We start from the raw sequence: 21,949 nt of genomic DNA on the forward strand, positions 1-21,949 counted from the left end.
GCTGGATTTGCAGGAGTATAATCCAAGCCAGATGGCTGGCTGTCTTCTGGGCTACATCTAATTAGATGTGGATTTATGCTTACTTTATTCATGATACTCGATCTCCAATATTTATAAAGTTTATGTAGCAGGCAGCCCTTGAAGCCCTTTAGATTTTTCCTGTGTAGCCCTTGAAGTCAGGCTGAGGGGGAAAACATAACATTATGAATTGTTTTGATGTTGAGATTAAACATAATTTTATATTTTTGAATGTTTAAAATTATTTCATTGAGAAGATGCATGTTGGCATTTGAATCCTAGTTCTAATTAGTATGAAAACTGGATTAAGACATTAACATTTTCTAATTGTGCTTTTAAGTGTTAATATTAACATTTACGACATCAAGAAGAAAATTATACTGTAATTCCACTACCCAGAGTCCCAAAGGTTATCGTACTTTCTGCTGTTTTTCAGTGTGTACGCGCATACTTCAAAAAGTTCATGGAAAAACAGAATTGAAAGATAATACTAATTTTTCCAGGAACTTTTTGAAGTACGCTTGTACTCAGATATGTAGATACTTTTGCATAGATATCATGAGAGAACATATACAATTTTGTATTCTTTTTCACTTAATATTATTTGATATAAACTGTTCCATGATTTGACCCAGTGCTGATACTTTTATTGTAATTGCTATACAATCTTTCTAATTAATGAGGAATTTTAAAAAATAATGTACGTCCAAGAATTTACTATGGCATTTTATTTCCCCCAAGGTGTTTACTTTGGACGAATTATTGACATTCTCTAAGTTCTAATTTCTTCATCTGTAAAATGTAGCTGATAAGATCTATCTCGTAGAGAGTGTATATGGACTAAATGAGATAATATACGTAAAAGACTGTATAGGGCCCGGCCAATAGTAGATGCTCAGGTCATAGCATAATCCAAAAAGGACATAATCCAAAAAGGGCAATAACATAAGGCTTCCCTGCATGCAGCACAAGGTACACCTAGTTGAATGGGTGGCTTTTGAAGTCTTTTTTTCCATAGGTCGCTATTCTTTGCCTATTGTAAATATTATGGGCTAAATTGTATCACAACCCCCCCCCCACCCGCCATTCATCTGTTGAAGTTCTAACCTCCATTACCTCAGAATATGACCTTACTTGGTAATAGGCCCTTACAGCTATAATGAATGAAGTCAAAATGAAGTCAGGTTGGGCTCTAATCCAATTTGACTGGTGTTTTTGTAAAAAGAACATCATGTGAAGAGAAAGAGACACACGTAGAAGGAAGATGTGTGAAGACACAGGAAAAGACGGCCATCTAAAGCCAGAGAGGGCCTCATACAGACCCTCCCTCACAGCCCTCAGAAGAAAACAACGCTGCCGACTGCTTGATTTCTAACTTCCGGACTCCAGAACTGTGAGACAATGAATTTTTGCACTTTAAGCCCATCTCGTTTTGTGGCACTTTGTTACCATAGCCCTAGCAATCTAGTATAATAAGGCTTTCTTGGTGCCCGTTCACTCACATGGGGAAAGAATTGAATCCCAGACCACAGAGTGAGACTAGAGCAATTATGCAGTGTGTAGGGGAGTTGCACTCAACGTCAGATCTTACAATACTCACAAAAAGGTGTTGCCTGACAATAGCATGGATCATTGTTACCCTCTTTGCCTCTTTCCTGTAATATATTTTCTATATGGTTGCCAGAGGATCTTTTGGAAATAAAAATCTGATCATCCCTCATTCTTGTTCAATAGCCTCCAATGGCTTCATGTCACACTTGGAACAAAATTCCAAGTTTACCAGAGTTTACATAGCCCTACAGGGTTCAGCCCCTAGCGACTCCTCCCACTTCTTTCTGCAGCTGTCTTCCCAGCTCACTTTACTCCAGGCATGCTCCACTATCTGTTGTTTCCCCAAATTTCCAAGTGTTTCCTACCTCAGAAACTCTGCACTTTATGCTCTCTCTTACCCAATCTCCCTATCTCTCTATCTTCTATACCTATTGTGTTTTAATCCTTCACTTGGTCCATCTTTTACTCGTGTGTTGCTTCCTCAGAGAGGCCTTCTCTGGCCGTCCTATATAAAATTTTCCCATACTTAAAATAGTGCCTGGAACATAGTTATTCAAATGCTATTTGTTGAATGAATGAATGAATGAATGAATGAATGAAGAGTTCAGGCTAGGCCCACCTCATTTGCCTTGGGCATCACTCTGAGACATTTTTCATAAAATCATGGAACTAGAAGAAAGACGAAAAATCAACATCTCCTTCCCTGCCTTTAGAAGGATGGAATTGTCTGAAATTATGAATGAAACTCTCATTCATTGCTTATCAACCCATTGCTTATTGTTTCAGAACATCAAAAATATTAGAAAAGAGGATAAACAAATGGAAGCTATTGTTAATACTGATGATCTTATAACCTAAATACACACAAATGTAAGAGGACTTTAAAGAATGTACAGTTAGCACATTTATTTAGCGCAGGAGGGAGATAAGAGGATACAGCTCCTTCCAGCAGCACACACTGCTGGTTAAGAGCACTCACTGCCAGGGTTCAAGTTTCTGCTCTGAGACTTGCCAGCTGTGAAAACTTGAGAAAGTTACCAACCTCTCTAAGCCTCAGTTTCCTCCTCTGTAAAATGGGGATAATAATAAATTATAAGGTTGCTATGAAGTCTAAATGTGTTACTAATTATAAATCAGCTAGAACAGTGCCTGCTAAGTTAAAAGCATAATTTAAATTTATTAGAATTAAAAATAGTGTATATCTATATTTCAAAACTGCTAATATTGTTTTCTGCTTGAAAACACTTTTTTCTGTAATTCTTATTGAAGTAAGATATACAACAGAGAAGTGTGCAAATTATAAAGTTATAGCTCAATGAATGTTTACAAAGCAAATTTCTGCATAACCACCCCTCACATGAGGAGATGGAGCATTACTCTGATTCCAGAGGTCATCCTCCTATCTATTCCCTGTTGCTATGCTTGTCCCCAAAGTTGGTAATGTCTTCTATCACTATGGATTAATTTTGCCTATGTTTGAACTTTGTGTAAATGGAATCATACAATATATGCAATTTCATGTCTGGCTTCTTTAATCAACTGTATGTTTATGACATTCATTCATGTGATTGTGTGTAGTAATGATTTATTTATCCCTATTGCTATATAGCTTTTGCTGTAGGAATACATGATGGAATATGCTGTTCTACTCTTGGTGGATATTTAGGTTAGTTCTAGTTTGGGGCCATTATGAATTCATCAGCTTTGAACATTTCTATATGTAGCTTTTGGTGAAGATGTGTATTCATATCTATTGAGTATTTATCTAGGGTAAAATGCATATGTACAGCTCTATTAGATACAGTGTTCCAAGGTGTTATTACTAATATTGTAATGGAGCTGAATATATCTATAACCTATAAGTTCTGGTTGACCCAGTACCTTTTTTAATACTTGCTATGGTCAACCTTTTTGATATTAGCCATTCTGGTGGGAATGTGGCAATATTTCATTGTGATTTTAATTTGCATTTTCTGATGAGTAATGATATGGAAAGTATTTTCATGTGCATATTGGCTGTTTGCTATCTCTCTCTCAGAAGCTTAAGAAATTTTCTTTCTGTGAAAAAAGGATTCAGCACAGGAGAGGTTCTTTTCTTTTTCTCCTTTTAACTTATCAATATACAATGTAGTTGATTTTTGTGTCCCTTTGCCAATTACTCCTTTCACCCCTCCCTCTCCCCCTCCCCCATCAACATCATATCTGTTCACCTGTCTTAACAAGTTCAAAGAATTGTTGTGATTGTTGTGTCTTCTTTTTGTTCCCCTCTCCCCATTTATTCATTTGTGTATTTATTTATTTATTTTTAGCTCCCACAAATAAGTGAGAACATGTGGTTTTTCTCTTTTGGTGCCTGGTTTATTTCACTTAATATAATTTTCTCTAAGTCCATCCATGTTGCTGTGAGTGTAGTATTTCATTTTTTTTAATAGTAGGATAGTATTCCATTGTGTAGATATACCACAGTTTCCTTATCCACTCATCCAATGATGGGCATTTAGGCTGGTTCCAACTCTTAGCTATTGTAAATAGTGCTGCAGTAAATGTGGGAGTGCAGGTATCCCTTCAACATGATGATTTCCATTCCTCTGGGTATATACCCAGCAGAGGGATAGCTGGGTCATATGGCAGATCTATTTGTAATTGTTTGAGGAAGCTCCATACCATTTTCCACAAAGGCTGCACCATTTTTCAGTCCCACCAGCAGTGTAGGAGGGTTCCTTTTTCTCTGCATCCTCACCAGCATTTATCATTCTCAGTCTTCTGGATATTAGCCATCCTAACTGGGGTTAGATGGTATCTCAAAGTGGTTTTGATTTGCATTTCCTGAATGCTGAGTGATGTTGAGCACTTTTTCTTGTGTCTGTTGGCCATTTGTATATCTTCCTTTGAGAAATGCCTATTCAGCTCCTTTGCCCATTTTTTAATTGGGCTACTTGTTTTTATGCTAAGTTGCTTGATTTCCTTGTATATCCTTTGTCAGATGTATATTTTGCAAATATTTTCTCCCACTCTGTTGGTTGTCTTTTTGCTCTGTTAATTGTTTCTTTTGCTGTGCAGAAGCTTTTTAGTTTGATATAATCCCGTATGTTTATTTTTCCTTTGGTTGCCTGTGCTTTTGGGGTCGTATTCATAAAGTCTGTACCCAATGCTACTTCCTAAAGTGTTTCCCCAATGTTTTCTTTAAGGAGTTTTATTGTTTCAGGACATATATTTAATTCTTTAACCCATTTTGAGTTGATTTTGGTATGTGGTGAGAGGTACGGGTCTAGTTTCATTCTCCTACATATGAATGTCCAATTTTCCCAGCACCATTTGTTGAAGAGGCAGTCTCTTCCCCAGTGTGTAGTCTTGGTGCCTTTGTCGAAGATCAGATGGCTGTAGGTGATGGGGTTCTGAAGTGACAGCCAATTGACTCCAGCAGACCTGCATCACTTAGGGATGCTCTCTCTGGTCCTCTGTCCTTCCCCAATCCTTCTCGTTCCAGACTGCCATGCTAACCTGTACTTGACCTCCGACGATTCAGCCACCCATTCCTCTCATGCTCTGCCAAAGGTGACTCAGACCATACATTCCATTTATCTTTGGAGGGGTCTATCCATCCTTGGAATTCTTTGGAAGAGTCTATCCCTCATTGGAATTCCGGCAGTTGGTTGCTCTGTGACCTTAGCTCCATAAAGGGGTTGAAAAAGTTGTGATTTTGTAGTTTCTTCAGCTTTTTATCATTGTTAGGGTAGAAGGAACACTATGTTCAATTTCTGCATTGCAGGTGGAAGTAGAAATCCTAAATTTCAGTCTTTTTAATGTGTAGGCAACCTCTAATTCACTCTCAGTCCTATAATGTAGCACCCCAGGGATACCTAATGAAAGTCTGTGCTGTATCTGAATGTGTCTCCATTCAGGATTGTGTCCTGAGCTTCAGTTTTTGTCTCCAAAGTACCATGAGACTCCCACAGACTCGGCCAGGATTTTTAGTCAATTCCTGTTTGACTTGGCCTCTTGCCCTGTCTAACTTAAGAAACATCAAATTCCTCAGGGGGAAAACTGGTGATCAGTGTTAGATTCACTTTTCTCCCTCATGTTAGAGACTCTGGCTCCTTACGTCTGGATGCCTTGACAGCCAAGAGCTCACATTTCATCTTCTCAACCTCATAAACTTGCTGAAAGCTCTGCTGCCTATCTGCTTCTTAACAGCTGTCCTCTGCCTAGCTCCTCAGCTTTCAAACTCCAGGCAATATTTGGCAAATATTTCCAGGGGAAAAGTGGCAGGCAGAAAGTTGGGCTTACCTCAATGAGCTTTCCTTCTCTCTAGGATATTGACTGCAGTGATTCAGGCAGTGATTTGACAGCTCTCTAATGCTTTAAAAAAGGTGTTTTTTTTTTTTTTTTGAGAAGGGGGGTGTTTCTATTTCTGAAAAGTTTTGTCTGGCTTCTCTTATTGTTCTCACTGGGAGCATTAGATTATTACGTTCTACTCCATCATAGCCAGAAGAGGAAATTTTGAATACGTTCTTGCATTTAAGAATGTGAAAGACAAAAAAGTTTTTAAAACTCTCTGGAGGTAGCAAAAGTCGACTGGATGAGTGTTACAGTAATTATTAACAACAACAACAACAAACATTCTATGTATCAAATAAATGCCATGAAATTTAGTTTCTTTCTCCTTCCTTCCTTCCTTCCTTCCTTCCTTCCTTCCTTCCTTCCTTCCTTCCTTCCTTCCTTCCTTCCTTCCTTCCTTCCTTCCTTCCTTCCTTCCTTCCATTGATTGGCTTTAATAGGGAAGTAAATAAGAAAGAAAATCAGGATCAGACTTGCTCTTTAGCAAGATGCAACAATCTTTGGCACAGCCTGTCATGGAGTGAGCTGGGAAAGAGCAGAAAGAAGGCCCCTGTGGCTCAAGTCTCCACTTCACCAAGCATATCATCAAATGCAGCTCTACATGGTTATTCTAGATTTTGTGTTAAAAGATTTGAAATGTTGACGATAAATGTATCACAATTTTTGTAATTCTGTTTTGTTATATTAATTTTTAATATACTATGAACCTCAAAGACTGAAAGAGGTTTGAGTGAGCCTCTCTCAATCTTTGAGAAACCCTGGTTCTTAGAGTTGAGAGGTTTATCTTAGACCTAACCAAATCTCTCCTATTTGCAGTACACACACACACGCACACACACACACACTCACACACACACACACACACTCACACACACACACACACACACACACACTCACACTCGTTTCCTTTAAATGAAAGCTCTGCCAGTATTATAATGTAAACAAGCATTTCCTCAACATTTCCACATCTTTGCTTCTAGCTTATAGAAGATCTGTAGTCTGTTTCAAAGTTGATGCTGCTCTTGGTCTTGAACCTGTAGAAGAGAGTAGGCCAAGGGACAGAAAACACTAGATTACATGTGCATAGATTCTTACTTTTATTAGATGGTGTTACTGAGGCAGAAGAAAGTGAGATTATATACTTTGGATCAAAATTTACATTTTAACAGAAATACAAATCAACTGCCATTCTATACAATTATTCAACTAAACATATTTTAAAGGAAAATACCATTTTGCAAATAAGCAATGTATCTGTGTCCTTATCAACTCAAGCTTTTCTGGATTAGCCAGACACTCCTTGGGTCTCATGTTCCTTCCTGAGGTTTTGTGTCTTTGGGCATTTTGAATGGAGCCAAACTGCCTGGGGCTTTAACACACTCAGTGGGGTGCTGCTGGTCTAAGAGCACGTAGTGCCTGGATTCTGGTGGACAACTGAGCTCAGAGAGGCAGGTTTCAAAACTTGCTATCTGTTGTCAAGCAGATAAAAAGAATGGGAGTAGGAACGGTGTCTGGCAACACTAACTGTTCTGTGTCAAGGATTATATGGGTCTACTCAGTCTCAATTGATTCAGCTCTTAGTCATTTAAGCACCCCAGTAAAATTTTGTGATGTATCTAGCAATCACCCATTAAGTGCTTGTTTTATGCTTAACCCTCTGTTTTTGAAAAGCCCATAGACTAGTGAGGGAGAAAAACATACAAATGAATAATTGTAGGTCAATGCACTAAGTGTTATAATAGAAATGTCCCACTGGATGAAGTGGCCTAGTGGACGTGTGAGGGAGCCAGAGTGGGAAAGGAGATTAAATCAATAGAAATGACTCAGACTTGAGTAACTTGCTGGATGGTGTTTCCCTGAGACAGAAAATGCAGGAGAAAAAAGAGGAGAAGCAGGACTTACTCAGCCATAGGAACAGTGTGTTTAACATGACTGCAGGACACATCCATGGAAATGTGTAGTAAGCAATTAGATGGATCTGCTGCTCAGAAATAAATCTGGACTAAAATTGTAGATTTGTGAGCGGTCAGCATATAGGTGATAGTTGAAGCTACAGAAGGAGGTGAGAATATCGGGGGGAGAATATAAATGGAGAGTAGTGAATGGCTGTAAAATGAATGCCTCGGAGAATGGGAGCAGGAAGCTAAAGAAATGTCTCATCTCTCACTCCAGGAAAGCTGGCATCCTGTTCCAGAATCCCAGAAGATATCTACCCAAACTGATACTGACTTCTCCCTATCTATCCCCTTCACTCTCCAACCCTCAACCCCTTACTTCCATTTTCACATTCCCATACTCCACCCTCCACCCACCTCCATGTTAAATGTGTCTCTTGCTGTCCTTTCCGGATGCTGTTTGCCTGGATCCACTTGCACTTGCATCATATGCTCTGGATATCCAACTGCTGAACTGCCTGCTGTGCCATGGTGGAGCCTCTCCACCTGCCTTACTAGGCTTTACCTCGTTTCCAATTCTGTTTCCTCCACATTTGGTCAGAAACAGTAAAGAACTTGGAGCTGCCTAATTTACAGCTCTCCTGATTGCTTTTTTTACTTTGGGTGGCACAGTGCGTATATATGCATATGTATGTGAATATGCATATGTATGTGAATATGCATATGTATGTGCGTATGCATACGTAAATTCCATTTAAAATAGCAGAGAAGAGACCGAATATAACAACAGTGCATTTTTGTAAAAGTAATTACCATCTTCATTTTCTCCCTAAATGATCATATTTTTTATGTCATTTCCCCCCCCTTTAAATACAGGCTATTGTCTGTGTGAAAACCTATCACAGAGCAAACTGCTTTTCTATGTGGTAAAATGCATCATTTTCTTCTCAACCTCTTATTTTCAACCACATTGTTTCTGATTTCCCCCTTGGGTGTTTACCAGCAACATCAATGATATAAATAAACATGACACGTCATCGGTGTTTTTTTAATCTACTTTTGCATCTTCCTGTGAATTCTTAACTTCAAACTTCACAATTGCATTAGAGGGTAACTTGATCAGAGTGAATGCCTTGTTTTCTATGATGAGGTGGAATATCATTTTTACTCTGTAAAAGTCTTTATCTGTCAACAATCATTCATATGACCATTTGTTCATTCAGTAGGTATTTCTTGAGTATGCACTATTTCTGTATGTGTGTGTGCATTTTTGGTATACTCTTACCTGACTGATTTGAGCCTCAGAATGATGAAAAAGATGGGGCCAGCAATTGCTGCTTGAGGAATTGAGGTAGGGGGACAGTAAGACACTATTGAAGTTCACACATTAGTTACTGGAGGTAGTACAATAACTCACTTCTCAAGTCTCCTTTCTTAATGCTCTTTCCAATGGATGAGGTCAGCAGCCTAAAATGTGTCAGAAAGGTGACACTATGGACTTCTTCCATTGTCTCAGACCAACAATAGTGACACTAATAATAATAAAATAATAAAATAAATTAACATTTATTGAATACTCATGTGTTTCACACACTGTGCAAATATTTTGCCTACATTATTCCACGCATATTTCATTTGACATATAGAGAAACTAAGACTTTGAAAGTTTGAATAATTCTCTAAAAGTCATATACATAGTTTGTGGCAGAACTGAGAGGAAAAAGATGAAATGAGTATCTTAACATGATTTATTGAGCAGTAATGAGAAATAGGAGGAGACCAAGCTTAGGACAAGGTCATGAAATTTTAAAGTTGGAAGGATAGAAAGTTCTATGGTCTTAATGTTTGCGTCTCCTCCCAGCCCCAATTTATATGTTGAAATCCTATCCCAGAAGGGGTTAAGGATGGGATTAGGAGGTGGAGCCTTTGAAAAGTGATTAGGTCATGAGGGTAGAGCCCCAATGAATGGGATTAGTGCCCTTATAAAAGAGGCCCAAGAGAGCCCTCTCCCCTTCTGGTGAGAAGACCACCATCTATAAGGAAGTGGGTCCTCACCAAGACACCAAATATGCTGGTGCTTTGATCTTGGCCTTCCCAGAATTCAGAACTGTGAGAAATAAACGTCTGTTGTTTATAAGCTACCCAGTCTATGGTATTTTGTTATAGCAGCTCAAATGGGCTAAGACAATAGGTAACAACAAATATTGATTTGATGTGTATTAGTCAGGGTAAGTCTGTATCAGTTGGGGTTCTACCAGGGAAATAGAACCAGTAGGCTATATATCTGTATCTCTATCTATCTGTCTATCTGTCTGTCTATCTGTCTGTCTGTCTGTCTTTCTATAATCTATCTGTCTATCTATCTGTCTATCTATCTATCTATCTATCTATCTATCTATCTATCTATCTATCTATCTATCTATCTATCTAATCTATATCTATGTATCTCTATCTTTATCTCCAGTTGTCTAAAGAGATTTATTTCAGAGTATTGGCTTACATGATTGGCAAGTCCTAAATCTGTAGAACATGTTCACCGATGGAAACACTCAGAGAGGACCTGACACTGCAGTTCATAGGCAGAATTTCTTCTACTTCTAAGAAACTTCAGTTTTCCTCTTAAGGCCTTGACTGATTGGATGAGGCCTACCCAGATTATCAAAGATAATATCCTTTACTTAAATTCAACTGATTGTAGATGTTAACTACTTCTACAAAATAGCTTCACAGCAATGCCTAGATCGGTGTTTAGTGAAATAACTGGGTGGTATACCAGCCAAGCTGACACATGAAACTAACCATCACAGGTGCTTTGTGCATAGCTAGTGAAGTGCATTCACATATCTCACCACTTTCGATCTCCAGTAACAAATAATACATGGTCCTCCCTTCAAAGTACTACAGATCTACTGGCAGACAGAAATAGACAATTATAGGACAGTTTCATAAATGTTACAATAGGGGTATTACAAAGTGCTATGGGAATACAGAGAAAGAATAAACTGGAGGCCTCTAGGGAGGAAAGAGATTAGACAAAACAGTTATTTTAGCATTGTGCTGGGATCTTACATATGATTATTTCATTAAATTCTTACAACTCTGTGAGTTAGGTAGTATGATTCCCATTTTGCAAATGTGAAAACAGAGGTAAGAATGACCCAGTAGTTTTCCAAAAATCTCATAACTCATAAGTGGCTGAATTAGGATTTGAAACAGTTCTAATGTCATAATCCACACATTTTCTAATTGTGCTATGATAGACTGTTATACTCATTGTTAAATTTCAGATGCCAATTAAAAGAGTGCTCTGCATGTGGCTGGCTCCTTAGAAGTTAATTGAATTGAGATAAATCGAGTTGATTCGGACCAAGATGAATTGAATTGACAGTCACTGAGGGGGGTGAGTGGGTCTAGAGAACTAGTTCTCAACCTCACTTCCTTGGAGGTGTGGGTATGCCCTGCATCTATGTCTCATGTGTTAAGTGAGCTTTAAAGATGCTAAATTCATTTCAGCTCTTAAAGGCTATTTTTCTGTGAATTGGTTTCCCTGAGGTCACATGGCTAGAGGATGACATTACAGTAAAATGTTTTCTCTTGACTTTTATATTGTAAAAATGTTCCATATAGAGCCAGAGCTAAAAAGGCAGTGAAATACATGCAACAAAACAAAATACCATGAAAGAAAGAATGAGTAAATAAATGTTTTTCAACTGTCATTACTATTTCCTGGCTAAAGCAGAGACAAAGTAAAATTATAATAGGAACGCAATGAGCTGCACTTTATTTTCAAAGTGATATTGATTTAGAATGTTCTTGTCCCCAGTTCTTTGGAAAATTGCTGTTTTTGAGTGTCCCAATTGACCACCTTTGTCACCTGGTTCCCCAAAGCTTGGATAAATCGGCCTCGGTGAATCCTTCCCTCAAGCACAACGCTGCCCTTGTGGAGACAAAGGGACGTATTTAGCTCTTGTTCTAACTTTTTCATATGATTGAAGTAGGTGCTTAAAAGCCAGGGAGGACAAAAGTAATTGCTTTAGACTTTTCAGCACAAACTGTTACCAACATAGGGGAACATTGACAGTGTTTATGGGATGCATAGTGATCTCAACCCCCTGGAATTGCTTAATTGACTGCTCTTCTCTGAAATCACCTACTGAGAACCTCTGCCATCCTTGCACCTTAAATATTCCTTAAAGAGGTCATATTCACCAAGAGATCCCCTAAATTCACATTCTCCTCGGTGGGTGTTTCCATGGCGCTATGTCCTCTCACTACATTTTTTATGTTCTAGGATCTGACTTTGTTTTTTCTGGGAGGTAGCCTGTACTCTAAGTCTGAGGCATCTCTACATTAATGGCATTATATTTTTTGGCCTCTGGTGCCATTTGGTGCTCACCATACAACCCTTGTGGCGAGCTAAGGTGGACAATCTACCTTGGTGTAATTTGCGGTAGGAAAGGGAACATGTTGTATATTTGTGACATTATCCTGACATTCTTTTCTAGCTCTTTTCCGAAGCTTTTGAGGGGTACCTTTACCCTGTGTGTCTCACTGGTTCTAGCAGTATGCTGGGTACTTCTCATTTGTCCCTCCAGATCTGCCTTTTACCCCGATTTGCTCTCTAATGGCAGACCTTTATGGGTGTCATTAACCAGCTCCCTTGCCCTCTGGGTTCCAGTTCCATCAGTGGGAAGCACTGGCCAAGGAGGACAGGAGGAGGGAGGTTAGAATATTTCTCTTGTGGCTCCCTTCCCTGGGGCCTCTGGTTGGCAGGGGCTTATTTCTTAAGGAAGTGCTCATTTCCTGGGTGTTCCCTTACAGTTACAAGTGTCCCTAAGTCCTTGTAACCATGCTTCCCTTTGCTCTTTCAGGCCTCCGGAGGTAGTGGCTCCCCACTTTCTCTTAACTCTGCCACACTTTTGTTGCAAGTCCCTTTATAAAGATTTCTGAAGCCACCCCTCTGTGAGGATGCTGTCTGTCCCTGCTGAGACTCTGACTGTTACACATAGACGGAAGCAGAAGTCAGGGTTGGTGCAGACTTGTGGGTCAGACACTTCCCTGATGGTCTCGATTTCTCTCCTTCAGCCACATCCCTGTTGAACAAAGTCGTGCCTCTAAAGCACAGCATTTTAAGAGAAAACAGGGCCACCTGCATGGGTGTGCAACCTGTGCAGTTTCACAAGGCTTGGCACTCAGAATGGCACCGGGCTTGGTGAAATGCTCGCTGCTTCCATCTTGAAATTCTTGCTAGTTTTTGAGCAAGGGGTCTGCATTTTCGATTTGCAAAGGGCTCTGCAAATTAGGTAGCCAGTTCTGTCTGGGAATGTGGAATTGAGGGGGAGGACAAGCCCTTAGTTACTCTCCTTCTCCAAGGGAAAGTTCTCCACACTTCCCTTCTTAATCCTCACCAGAAGGGAAGAAATGCTAATCTGATTGTAAGGTTGTGGCTGGCTCACCTTTACTCCTGGGAAGAGATACGTGGAGGTCAGGCTTTCTTCTCTGCTTTTATTTATTTATTTTTGGCTCCAGCTGCTCCTAGCCTAAGGGCCAGCTTTCTCTCTCTCTCTCTCTCTCTCTCTCTCTCTCTCTCTCTCTCTCTCTCTCCTTTTTGCTCCCTCCAACTGGACTTTTGGAGTAATAAGGCCAAGACTATGGGAGAAGGAAGAAGGGTCTGGCATTGAGAGCTCTCCCTCTTTTGCTATTTCAATATTCTCAGGCATTCTCATCTCTTTATCCTCCTATCCCTTGTGGCTCACTGGAAAGCTGGGGTTTGTGCTTAGAAAGAGAAAGAGGTTTCACAAATCCATTTTTAGGCCTTGGTCTTCCCCCAGTTAGAACAGCACCATTGATCAGAACTAAGATTTGGAGTTTCAGGTAGAAGCCCTGCTAATAGGTAGGTACTTTGGATTTCCTTTGCCATTGTTTCCTGTGAGTTCATATTCATCCAGAACCTCATAAGGGAAAAAATCGCTAATTAGCAAATGGAACAAAATGTGAATAGTCTCCCTCTTTTCCCTTCTATTCCTCGTTACCACTTGAACATTTGGCAAACATCTGGTGGATATTCAAATACATACCTTTACACACATATTTGCATTTTAAAATATAACTGAGATATAATATAGCTGTATGTGTATGTTTGTGTAATTTCTGTGACATGTAATTTTAATATTTAACCATGTCTCGAAGGTCTGTCTGTGTCACTACATAGAATGGAGTTAACTGTTCTGTACTAGACATTCGTGTTGTTTACAACTTTTTGATGTTATATACAATCATCTTTGTACCTGTATCTCTATGATGAAAAGAATTCTTTAGCACAGTTTCCTAGAAGTAAACTTGGATCAAAAGATTTTCATATCATAATTTTTGATATTACTACTAATTTTTCGCTTAAAAAATCAACATTCCACAAAGTTTTTAACCATGTCATTTTCTCAAATTCTCTGCCACTCTTGATATTTTGATATAATTTGATATTATATTTTGAACTATTTATAGATATGATGAAGGAAATTATATCTTGTTTTAATTAGACTTTTTTCCTCATCACTTCTGATACTAAGTGTTTTCTCATATATTTATTTGTCTTTATATACTCATTCACTAAATTGTTTATTTCTTTTTCTCATTTTTTTATTAAATTGTTTGCTTTTTTCTTATGAATTTCTTATGGTTGCTCTTTAACTTTTCTAAATGCTAATCTATTGTTGGATATTGACAAATATTTCCACTAGTCTATCTCTTGTCTTTTAAGTGTTCTCATGCAGTCTTTTGTTATTTAAGTGAAAAAAACTAATCAAAGTAGTAAAAGAACATACATTCTCAGAATTACAGGAAAGTATTATTTCCTGTACTCTATTTTCTCTGCTTTCACCTTCTGTAATAAGATAGAATTCTTAGGTCTAAACTGCACATTTCCTAACTACACCATGCTTTTCATTCTTTGAATGTTATACCGTTTTTTGTAAGAATTTCATCACATACATTATCTTCTAGTTTCCTGACTAACTCTTCAATTTTGTCCATGGTGTTTTTCAGTCCAACTAGAAAGCCCAATTTTATACTTTGACTATCAAATGGTTAATTCCTCAAATCTTCGTGCTTAATTTTTTAATAATTCACTTTATAAATTACTCTTTTTAAGTGTATAGTTTAATGAATTTTGGAAAATGTAAACACTTTTGTAACCATCCCCACAGTCGTGATATAAAATATTTCCATCATTCCATAAAGTTCCGTCATTCCTCTTTGCAGTCAATCCTTTCCCCTGACCCTAATTCCTGGCAACCACTGTTATGCTTTTTATCACTAGAGTTTTGCTTTTTCTAAAATTCTGTATAGAGGCAATCATATAATATGTCGCATATTGAAACTAACTTTTTTTCACTTAGCAGTAATACTTTTGAGATTCATCCCTTGTATGTATGTGGTTTATTCATTTCATTGCTGAGCGGTATTCCGCTGTGTGAATATACCACAGTTGTTTAACCATTCTCCAGTTTATGGGTGTTTGGGTTGTTTCCAGTTTTTGGTATGAATATCCATGCCTGTTGATGGCTGCTTTTGTATTACAGTGGCAAAGTTGAGTAGTTGTGCTAAAGACCATGTGGCTTTCAAATCCAATAATATATACTATCTGTCCCTTTACAGAGAATTTGCAACCCCCTTATGTAGAGTATATTTAAAAATAGCTTGATTGTTAAGTCCATCAGTGCTGTTATTTCTTGGTCTCTTTTTATTAATTAATTTTCCTCTGCTTTTGTGTCATATTTTGCTTCTCTTTTCATGCCTGGTAAGTTTTGACTGAATGCTGGACATTATAAATTTTATGTCACTGTGTGATCAATTTTATTATATTTATTTAAGTAGAGTTGAAATGTGTTATGGCATTTGGTTAAGTTACTTAAAATCAGTTAAATCCTTTAAAAGTTACTTCTAAACTTTGTTAGAACATGTCTAGAGTTGCCTTTGGTCTAGGGATCATTTAATGCTATTACTAAAAGCACAACCTTCCGAAGACTTAACCTGATGTCCCTTGTGTTATGAGGTTATTTCATTTCATCTGTTTGTTGGGAACATGAGCTAATCCCATCCTTTCATAAAATATGAAAATTATCTTGTGGATTATTTTTTCATTGTTCTTTCCTTAACCTTTGGAAGTTTCCTCTTACTTATGCAGAGATTAATACTCAGACAAAGCTTTAAGGGGACTTTCCTACAGATCTCTGAAGCTTTCTTTTTGTGCATCTCCCTTATTTCTGATATCTCTTCCATTAAATCTAGCTGACTCAGCCTCCTTGAACTCTGTCTCTGTTCAGGCTTTTCCTTTCAGGGTGGCAACCTGGAGAATGTATCTAGTTGGTTTGCACTATCAGCTCTCTGTGCAACAGATCTGCCCTGCCTGTTCTCCAGTGTCTTAAAACTGTTACTTCATATGCTCTGTGCCATTTCCTATTGCATTATGTGGAGGGTAAATTCAGTCTGTTAGTCCATTATGGAGAGAAGTGGAATTCCCGTGTTGTCTCTCATTATTGCTCAGTTCTCATTTTATTTGCTGGGCTTTATCTTCCACCTCGTGGACCAAATAGCAGTGGGCAGCTATGGATTTCATCCTCCCAGCTATGCAAACCCAGAAGAAATTCTCTCTCTCTTATAATAAGCTCTATTAGAAAAGTCCTAGTGGATTCCAATGTGCCTGATCATGTCCTGAATTTTATGTCATCTTTTTCCTCTCTTTGTTGTGCTGTGTTTTAGGAGATTTTTCTCACATAATGTTCTAGACCCTGAATTCAGTCTCTGTCTATCTATTGAGCTTTTTCTTCTGCTTTTTAACTATTAATCTCCAATCTCTGTAAAGATATTTGTATAATGACTCTTTCACTTTGTTTTATTTATTCTGCCCCCTCAAATATTTTAGTTCATCAGTTTGGGGAACTTTTTTTTACATCTTTTTAATTGCTTTAGTATCTTTAAGTGTTTTATGATAGTTGGTTGCTCATTTTTGCATTTAATAATCCTTGCTTGATTTGAAGGAGATGTCATTCCTCCTAAATAGCATGAAGTAGATTCTTTTTTCTTTTCTTTTTTACAAGCATGGAGGGTTCTTGTACTTGGCTAAGAGGTGAAGAAGATGGAACATGGATAGAAATAATTACAAATATCCATCATGTTATCTGATATTATCTTCTAATGATTTTATTACTTACCCCCAAACTCATTTGATTTTTTACTTCTTTTTTCCCGGAGCACCCTATGCTCCTTTCTACCTGCAAGCATTGTTCATGATGATTCTCATGCCTGAATGGACATTTTTTCTTCTATTTATGAAAATTCTACTTGACCTTCAGGCCCCAAACATGACTTACCTCTTTCAAAAACACTCCTTACTACTTCAGCTCTTGTAATTAGTATGGCTCTTTTGTTTAACAGTGATTACAACCATGACTTTAAGGTCATTTCAGTTACAATAATTACTACCCTTCTGGGGGCTCCTGATATGTGCTAAGCCCTGTTTGGTGGATATTTCATATATACTACACCATTTAATCCTTATATAATGGAGCATGTATATTTTTCTATTTTACAGAAGGAACTACATTTTGGAGAAGAGGTCATCCAGCCCGGAGATTCCTGGTCCAAATCAGGATGGTCTCTCAAGGTCACCTGCTCTACCACACTCTTGCACTTCCTTCTATCCAACCTGCATCCCTGAACCACATACATATAGAATCTGCTGAGACTCCAAATTTGAAGAAGGACTTTACTGTCAGCGCGGTGATCTCAAGATTTAGAGAACATGAAAATAGTTTTTTCTTTAAAAATAAGATCTGAGTTACCAAATCCCAGTAAGCAACATTATTTAAAGTTTTCACAATTTATTGGAAAGAGAATCTGTACCAGAATCCTAACTCTAGATCTGGAGATTTCTGACACTGCCCCTCCTTATCAGGAAAACTTTCTTCCTTGTCTGGCAGGAATATAGTTGCACAAGATCCTGTTCAGAACACATGACTTTAAATGAATCTTTCACTTCATTCAGGGATTTTCTTAGCCTGAACCACTAAATTTGGAAGTAAGCGAAAAGCACAAGTAGAGATGGGATGCTTAGGTTTATTCCCAGTGAGTCAAAAGTGATATTAAAAATAGGAGGATAAAGATAATTCTGCTATAAGCTTTAGAGGTAAAGTAGGGGAAAGTATAAGCCAGTGTTACACTTTCTAGTCAGTCTTGTTCTACAGGCATGTGGTGGTTCTCCTTATGATAAGGGCTTTAAACACTGCTGCCTACAATGTCAGGTCTGCAAGTTAAAACATAGGTCTAATGCCAAACCAGATTCCATTCCTTTCACATTACGTCCTCCTGGCTAACTAAATTCCCAGACTAATCAAAGAGTGTTGACAACAAGCAGAAATATTTTTAAAAATCTCGACATACACAAAATGCTATCAATTATGCATTAAAGTGTTTTCCAGTTTACCAAAGCACTTTTATGCATATTATCTAATTTGCTCTTAACAATTGTGCGATGTAGGAATTATTGCATGGGTTCTACAGTTTTGGAATTGAAGCATTTGATGTGACTGTCTTTAGGCTGTCTCCAGCATGAAATTGGCAGGATTGGGAGTTAAACCCAATTCCAAATTGCATTCGTTCCTCAACACATGCACACAGCACTGTTTCTGGCCATGTTTGATGTAGGACTGTCTCTAGGCAAAATAATGAGCCGAGAAATGTATTTAACACTGCAACCAATATTTATTAAACTGCAACTATGTGCTGTATACTGTTCTATATGCTTAGGATAAAGCAGTGAACAAATGATACAAAAAAAATCTCTGCCTCCTGAAGCTTATATTTTAGTGAGTAGAGATAGATGATAAAAAATAAATGCAATAGATAACACAATTATAAAGTATGCTAGAAGATAATAACTGTTATGGAATAAAATAAAGGTAGATCAGTATGTGAGGGATGGGGATTTTAGCGGGAGGGCAGATTGCAATATTAAATAGGATGGTCAGGGGAGGACACTTCAAGAAAGAGAGATTTAAGCAAAGTCTTTAAGGATTTGAAAACCTGGGAAAATACTCTTCCTGACAACACCTGACTTGTTTGAAGAACAGCAAGGTGACTGGATCCGAGTACCTGAGGGAAAGAACAGGAGAAGACGGTCAGAGGTGATTGGCAGAACATGCACAGCCACATGGACAATTTCATTATGGAAACTTTGGTGCTCTCCTGAGTGAGATGGAGAGCCGTCCGAGGGCTTTGAGTAGAGAAGTGACAGGGTATGATTTACATTTAAGGGATTATTAGGGCTGCTCTGTTGGGAATAAATTGTGTGTGTGTGGGGGGGTGGTAACAGTAAAAGCAAGGAGGCCAGTTAAGAGGCTATTTCAGTGTATTAGTTTCCTAGAGCTGCTGTAACAAACTACCACTAACTAGGTGACTTAAAACGACAGAAGTTTGTTCTTTCACAGTTCTGTTCGTGGGTTTTTTTGTTTTATTTTTTGGCAGCTGGCCAGTATGGGGATCTGAACCTTTGACCTTGGTGTTATAAGATTGTGCTCCAACCAACTGGGCTAACCTGCAAGCCTCATTCTCTCCCAGTTCTGGAAGCAAGAAGTCTGAAATCAAGGTGTTGGCTAGGCCATGTTCTTTCTGTAGCCTTTAGGGGAGGATCTTTCTTTGCCTCTTCCAGTTTCCGGTAGCTTCAGGTATGCCTTGGCTTGTGGCAGCGTAACTCCAATATCTTGCCTCTGTCTTCACATGGCTTTTCTCTTTGTGTATGTCTCACATCATCTTCTCCCTGTGTGTGTCTGTCTCTGGGTCCAAATTTCCCCATCTTATGAGGACACCTGTCATATTAAGGTCCTGCCCAAACGACCTCATCTTAACTTGATTGCATCAGCAATGACCTTTTATCTAAATCAGGTTACATTCTGAGGTACTGAGGGTTGGGACTTTAACATAATTTTCGTGTGGGGCAGTGGGATAAGGGGAAGAAATAATTCAACCCATAACGTGCAGTGATTTAGGTGGGAAATGGTGGAGGCTTAGAATGGGGTGGTAGAGGGAAGACCAGTGAGGAGTCATCAGATTCTGGATGCGTTTTTAAGGTAGGACCAGTAGAAACTGCTCCTAGATTGGATGTAAAGTGTGCAAGAAGAACTGATGATGACTCCAAGAAATTTTGCTGAACAACTGGAAGAATAAAGATGACTGTAAGTAAAGCAAGTTTGGGGGGAGAGAAGAAGATTAGGAGTTTACTTTTTGATATGTCAAATTTGAGGCACTTATTTAGAAAAACAAAGAGAAATGTTGAGTGAGAAATTGGATATACGAGCTTAGAATTTGGGAGAGAGGTCTGGGTTAATTGTGTAATGCTGAATATACTAATTATCCTGATTGGAGCATCACATATTGCACACAAATATTGATATTCAACTCTGTACCCCACAGATATGTAAATCAGCTATGTTTCAGTAAAAATAAATAAATAAATAATCTTTCAAGGTTTTAGCATATACAGGAAACTTAAAGTTCAGTGACTGAGATCATTAAGGAAGCGAATACAAATAACAAAGATGACCAAGGTCTGAGCCCAGGGCCACTCCAGCATGAAGAGGTTGGGTAGAAGAGGAGGAACTGGTAATGGAGACTGAGAAGGAGGAAACCAGTGAGGAAATAGAAAAACCACGAAAGTGAGGGGTCCCAGAAGACAAGTGAAGAAAGTGCAGCAACGGAGAGGAAGAGGGCAGCAGTGCGAAAAGCTTCAGCTACTTCAGGTGAAGTGGAGACTGAGAAGTGATCATTAAATTTAGAAACATTTTCACAGCCTGGACAAGAATTGCTGTGGAGTGGTGGTGGAGAAAGCCTTTGTAGAGCGAGAGGATTTGGGGAAAGCAAGTTAAGCTAATTTTCTGAGAAATGGAATGACTAATGTAAGGGAAGTGGGGTCAAGAGAGGTTTTCTCTCTTTTAAGTGTTGACAACACAACCGTGTGTTTGCAGATCGATAGCCATGGTCAGGAGGCGTTTATTCCTCTGCTCTCCTGATGCTTGCACCTGTGTCTCTCAGGCTGGCTGTGCTGGACTGATGTCCCATGCTCTGGGACACCCTCCCTTTCCCTGCCTTTTTCTGTTTTTTGTTTCAGTTTCTAAAGGTTTCAGTTTTTAAAACTGGGTCATTTCAGATAATTTCTCTATTGACCTCACCAAGTTTAGGGAATGATGGACATCAGTTCCCGAAGGTGATGGTGCTTTGCCAGCTCTGAAGTGTTGCATTCATTCAGTTCACTTTTATAATAGCATCTTCAGGAGACAGGAGTTCCCTCCTCTCATCTCCATGGCCTTAGTCCTGGTGAGGTCTTCATCTCCTCTCCCGTAGTCTATTTAAGTAGTTTTCTAACTGTCATTCCCAGCTCAGACGCTTACTTTATTTTACATCCCACATTACCATCAGAATCTTCTTTCTAAAATGCAAAGCTGACCCCCTATGCCTTTGCCCACTTAAAATCCTGTGCTGGCTGAAGCTATTCCAAAGTGATCATTATCCTCTACATATGTACTTTTGCATCTCTTTGTTCATACATTTCCTTTGTTTAGGCTGCCTTTTCCCTGTGTTATGCTGTACCTAAAATGAGTTTATATTCATCCTTCAGTGCCAAGTTCAAGAGACTTTTTATACATGGAGACTTTTCTGACTTTTCAGGCAGAACTGATTGCTCTTGTCTCTGTACTCCCAAATAATTTTATAAGTAACACTATAATACTTTTTTCAGGTGCATATCTGGTTTTTCCATTACACTATGCCACCTATGAAGGTAGAGATTATGACTGATTCTGTTTTCACATCACCTAGTATAGTTCCTGGCACACAATAGAGTTTTAACAAAATGCATTAAATGGAGTCTTCTCATGGGCTGACTTTGCATTCCCTGGGGGTGCCTATCTCAGTAGGTGGCACAGTGTTTTGTAGGGACATCCCTTCCTCTTTACTCTATGCTCCTTCCCTGGAGATTCTCTTTATCTAGAGGTAACGGTTAGTATATATAGAGTCCCCCTCTGCTAATAGAAATGTCCCCACCACTGCCATTCTGGCTTCTCATGTTGTAGCAGCACTGTGAAAACACATGAAGGTCA

Source organism: Cynocephalus volans, chromosome 8 (genome assembly GCF_027409185.1).
Source record: "Cynocephalus volans isolate mCynVol1 chromosome 8, mCynVol1.pri, whole genome shotgun sequence".
NCBI classification, from domain to species: domain Eukaryota; kingdom Metazoa; phylum Chordata; class Mammalia; order Dermoptera; family Cynocephalidae; genus Cynocephalus; species Cynocephalus volans.